This window comes from Cicer arietinum, chromosome 7 (genome assembly GCF_000331145.2).
Source record: "Cicer arietinum cultivar CDC Frontier isolate Library 1 chromosome 7, Cicar.CDCFrontier_v2.0, whole genome shotgun sequence".
Lineage (NCBI taxonomy): Eukaryota > Viridiplantae > Streptophyta > Magnoliopsida > Fabales > Fabaceae > Cicer > Cicer arietinum.
The window spans coordinates 14,477,814-14,483,649 of record NC_021166.2 but is presented as its reverse complement, the minus strand read 5'-3'; the positions used below and the strand labels follow the sequence as shown (position 1 = coordinate 14,483,649).

At 30.5% G+C, this 5,836-nt stretch overlaps 2 non-coding genes across 2 annotated transcripts; both read right to left on the bottom strand.

The window, feature by feature from the left end:
* Positions 1 to 3,587: 3,587 nt before the first annotated feature.
* LOC113787911 (small nucleolar RNA Z105) lies at positions 3,588 to 3,659 on the bottom strand. Its single transcript, XR_003474430.1, has one exon. It is a non-coding gene; the product is annotated as a small nucleolar RNA Z105 (small nucleolar RNA).
* Positions 3,660 to 3,773: 114 nt separating this feature from the next.
* On the bottom strand, positions 3,774 to 3,861 carry LOC113787876 (small nucleolar RNA SNOR75). The gene has a single exon (XR_003474398.1). It is a non-coding gene; the product is annotated as a small nucleolar RNA SNOR75 (small nucleolar RNA).
* Between the last annotated feature and the right edge of the window lie 1,975 nt (positions 3,862 to 5,836).

The following is a 5,836-nucleotide window of genomic DNA, read 5'->3' as shown; positions in this document are numbered from 1 at the left end:
TTGGTATTGTACCTTGATAACCTTGGATGTGAAATTTTATGTTTTAGTCTAGATGATCCTAAATGATATCTCCTTCATTGCATATGCATCACTCTTCTGAGCATAAGGCCTTATACTCCATGACATGTTTTCAGCCAAGATTGTTGTTTTGTGTGATGTAAACATTGGAGGAATTTCAATGCAATCTTATATCTCCTTGTGTTTGGCAATATTATGTTATTACTTCTGAAACACACAGTGGTTTCTCCACTTTTCTTGTTTCTAATTTTTCAACTGTTAAACAAAGAATGATTAATCCTTCAACTTATGGAGCTTATAGGAACTTGATTAGGCTCCTTTAATTTGAGCAATTAGTAAAGTAGAAAAATTAGGGGTTGATACTTTAACTACCATGACTTGTTATGCATACGCATATAATATCAGCCATTGATTTATTTATCAACGGTTGATATTGTTCACTTTAGAGGAGTGTAGTTCAAACTTGAACCATCTTTCAAATTTCAAGCTTATTAAGACAAACAAATCATACCTTCAACTTTTGTTGGAGAGTTGTTGGTTTCATTGATGAAAGTCTTTGTTGCATTATCTTCTACTACAAAATAAAGTACTTTATGTCAAAATCATTATATGGTCATTAAGGAGGTTGAGGTGTTTATTCATCCAAGTGTATTCTGCCTATCTTTCTTTTTAACTTTTTTTGATGGAATTAAAGAGGCTGAGATGTTTATTCATATAATTAAACCACAAGTGGAGCTGATATGAACTTGTTTTTGCTACTTTGATTTTACTATTACCTTTAGTTATTTGTTGAGATATTCCAGTGGCATTGACGGTATTCTTTGGTACAACTCTTTCATGTAACAAACGAGATATTCACATGATTAAATTAAGGTTTACCTTAAATTATTTTATCTTTATTGAGATTCAGAAATTAACTATACTGATATTTTTTTCCCCAATTGCTAAACTTTCATTTGTTCACATTCTTATATGTTTAGTTGCCAAACATCACCAGCTCTTGTTCGTTCCAATTGGATGTGAAAAGTGTCTTCTTGAATAGTGACTTACAAATGACCTAGTGTTGTTGCTCAGAAGGAGAGTGGACACATATGTCTTTTAAGAAAATCGTTGTATGGCTTGGAGCAATCACCTATATCTTGGTTTGGGAGATTCAATGAGATGGTTCTTGCATTTGGACTGAAAAGATGCCACAGTGATTATTATGTGTTCTTTAAACAAAAAAATTGTTATAGCATCTTGCTAGTGGTGTATGTTGATGACATTGTTATCAAGAAATGATAAAGAAGGAACTCGTGAGTTGAAGACTTTTTTCCAGAACAAAGTTTTAAACCAGATTGTCGAACATTTTACATCAAATTCAATCTTGTTGAAGTAAAAAACTTTTTGATATGTGTTTTAATGACAGAAAACCTTATGAAATAAATGGTAAGTTTTCTAAAAGGTGATCTACTGATGTTTGTATTTGAGTTTTTGTTGAAAGAACAAAAGTGGTCAAGCTTAAAGTCACTCGCATAAACAAGTGTGTTGTATCAGCTCAACAATGAAAGAATTGATGAGTCTAATTCATTAAAAATGATTACCCTCTAGCCGAGGATGATCATCGTAATATGTTGCATCTCAATCACACATAAAATCTCTTAGAAGAAGTCAAGAAAAAAACTATGGATCCAAATGTGTCTATATGAAAATTAGAGGATAAAGAATCCAGATTCGAAGATGAAGAAGCCAAATCTTATGATGAATATTTGTCACAATCTTATATTTGAGGGTAAACCTAAGGGTGAACTCTAGAAAAAAAGCATCCTCTCATATATAAAAATGAGGTCATTTGTTAATAGTGCAAAAATAATATGTCAGCATTTATTCAAATTTGCACACAAAAAAGCCTTTGAGGTAAGACAAACACATCAATCGTGATTTTCAAGGTATTGGAAAGAAGAAGGGACCTTTTCATCCATAATAGATCAAGAGGATAATAATAATAATGTATTTTCCAAATCATTTTTTAGAAGGTTAGCTTACAAGTAAAAAAGGTGACAACATGTTTACAACAAATTTCAACTGTCACATATTGGAAAGAAAGACATACAACCATCTTTCACATAGATACGAGGATGATCATCCATGAACGTCTTTAAAATCAGTAACATCAGATGATGAATACAATCTCAAGATGAGGATAGATACAAAGGATATCCTCATAATTTTTTTTACATATACAGAAAAATACAAAGGTACAAAAAAGTGAAGTACTTGACATGAATGGTACACTGGTTAAAGTGGTTGGAAAAGGGAAAGAAAAGAGCAACAATCACATCAAGACTCAACAAAATAGAAACGCCATCCTTGTACTTAAATCAGATATGAGGACAAACGCAGGGGATAAATAAGACTTACGAGAGGATAAATTTATGTCATCTATGTCAGAGGATAAACAATACTTAAGAGGTGATGAATTTATGTCCTCTATGTCAGAGGATAAATAATAATGAAGAGATGATGAATTTATGTACACTATATGATGAACTTATGTTGTCTATTCATCATCGAACATGGGAAAATGAGTAAAAGTACCAAAGTTCAAAAAATGATGTTCTTGACTTTTTAGGCAAACCACTATAATGAAAGCTACATCCTCGTACAAACTAGATATGAGGATGGACCACCGCAATCATCCTATCAGCAAACTTAACTAAAGGATAAAAGCTAATTGATAGTTTAAGTCAAGTCCAAGGAAACTTAGCAAAGTGTCCAACAATGCTATTTTGGTTACCCATATGTTTGATCTTCCAAAGACAACTATATAAACAAAGAAGTATTAATCTTCAAACAACATCAAGAGAATCATCTACGAGAAAATATGGGTATTAATCTACAAACATCAAGAGAATCAACTAAGTAGTTGGGTTAATACATCAAGAGAATCAACTAAGTAGTTGGGTGTTGGGGTTTAGAGTGAGTTTCTTTGATATGGGTTTCTTTTTTGTTTTCATTTATTCAGTGTCTCCGGGGAATATGGATATTTTACAATCCAAAACTCAGGCTGAAAATTGTCTTGGCAGTTCATACTTGAAATTCATGAGAGATAGTCAGGTACCATATAAAATGTCACAGCAGAGATATTGCAATTAAAATAAAATAAAATTTCACAGAATAACATTTAGTAAATCCAAAAATAAGTTAGGCAGACAAAATTTGAAAGATATGAATAAATAATTTTTTATATTTTTTAAAAGTGATTTTTATAAAAATTTATTTTAAAAAAATTATATTCATTTGATATCCATTATAAAAGTAATTTTAACATCACAAATTATAAAATTACTTTTTTTAAAACAAAGTCTTTCAAAAATATTTTTTATGAAAAACTTTTCAAATAACTTATCAATTAAAGTTATTATTAGAAATTTCATCATCTAAAACAATATAGAAAATAGATGATATATTTAAATTATATTTTAAGATAAACTACTTAAAACAATTTCTTATTTTAAAATTTTTGTATTTAAAAATGTTATAAAAAAACATACAAACTTTATATTTGTTTGTAAACCAAAAACTGGCACTCAGTATGAGTAGGAGGTGTTTTTAATCACATGAGATATCATATGACAATAAATCGTTCATCACCGTGCCATCTAATAACTACATAAAGTTAAACCAAAAGAAAACAAAAATATAATTTATAAAACAATAACAAAACATAATCAGAAAAATAAATATGAATGAATGAATGGACGGGAATAGTGGAATCCTCTCAGACAAATGCCTCGTTTTGTCCTCATGATTTTTAGAATGGAAATTACATCGGACTCGTCATCGTAATAATCATCACTGAGAAATCCACGTCTACAACTCCATATTAGTTCAACAAAATCGATTCATTCAGATTCAAATTAGCGAAAAACGAAAACAAAGAATTGAAAAAATAAGTACAAATGAAGGAACTAAAGACACAAAAGTGAAGAAAATTGTATACAAAAACAAAAAAGAAAAAACGGCGGCACAGAAGAAACTGTTACCACGCTCATGCGCAGTAGAACTGTGAGAATGAAGAGATTGGGAATCACCGTTTCGTTTATATAGGCTGAGAGTGTGAGAGGCGAGTATTAGGGTTTTACAGTTATTGGGGTATGACAGGAAATTTGGATTTCGGACCCACGATTAATTTTATACCCTCTATTTAAAAATTTTAAGTTTGAAATGTCTAAAACCATTAACTAAACAGTAAAAATAAAAAAAGTGGCATCATATCCGCACTATTTTCTTGTTAGGGAAAAGTGAGATTTGCTTAAAAAATTTATTTACTGGAAATTTCAAGAAGAATCAAATTTACGGTAATCATATTTAATACTGCAAATTTCATTTTTGAAATTTTCGAGAGTTTCAACTGGAAATTTAAAATATCCGGTAGTTTGTTTTCAATACTAGATATTTCATATTTCCTAATGAAACTCCCGGAAATTTCAAAAATTAAATTTCCGGTATTGATTCATAACTACTGGAAATTTCATTCGTCACTGAAATTTCCGACACAGTGTTTTTTTTTTTTAATATTTTTTTCATTCTATTTTTTCCAGTGAGGACTAGAGGAGCAAAAACAGGCCTTGAACATTCTCGAGTTCGACCTCCTACACAATAAAATAGGAGAGCTGCAATTGAGAAAAGAAGAAAGATGAACGAAGAAATGTATGCACATGATTATAATATTCAACATGAGTTTAAGCATGATTCTGCGTTTGATGATGAACAAGATCAGCAGCACCAGCAAGATCGTGCGTTTGATGATCAACAAGATCCTGCGTTTGATGATGAACAGGATCAACAACACCAGTTTGAACACGACCATCATCAATAGCCTGAACAACCTATATTTCCTAGAGGTCCTTACAATCTTTCTGTACTTAAGGATTACGAGCACCACATTGCAGTGAAAGTATGGAATGAACATGTTAGTAAATAATTTATTTTATTAGATATTATAATATAACATAATATGTATATTTTAATATATTTGTAGTATAGGTTATTACAAAACTGATTTTAGCATAGACGTAAGATATGTATAGTTTAATTTAAACAAAGTTGATTATAGTATAGTTTTTATGTATATTTTAATATATTTATAGTATAGTTCATTAAAGTTTAATAAAATAATTATATATTTAGATTATAAGTTATTGTGTGTTATTTTAATTAAACATGATATACGTGTCTTAAAAGTTGTTTCAAATGGCAAAAAGTAGGACAAATTCATTGATATCAGATATGTATTACCTGCTCAGATAGATCATTGAATTATTATATCTGGATTACGTCACCTGCAACGGTGTAGTTTGCACATGATTGTCGATAATCTGATATCTGCTTTTGCTGAGAGATGGCACGCAAAGACTAGCTCATTTCACCTGCCATTTGGTGAAATAACTATTACTCTTGACGATGTCAGAGGTCTTTTGAGCATTTCATGTTATGGAATGTTTTTCACACCTCTCGCTAATGTCAATAAAGATTTGGCAATTGTTGTTGTTGTTAAGTTATTGGGAGTTGATCATGATGAAGCTATGACTGAAAGTAGGAACAATAGAGGCGTCTCAAATAATTTTGAGTGGTTGAAAGCTGTATTTTTTAAGCAACTTCGTGAAAGACGATATGACTATCCATGCTTCAACAAATCTTTCCTAGTGAGGATTCAATCATGTGTGTCTGACGTAGTCAAAGAAAATAATATTATGACACATGTTTGCTCTAACATTTGCAAAAGTTCCTCGTACTCATTCTCTTCAGAATAATAAATAATTTTCCTCCACAACTC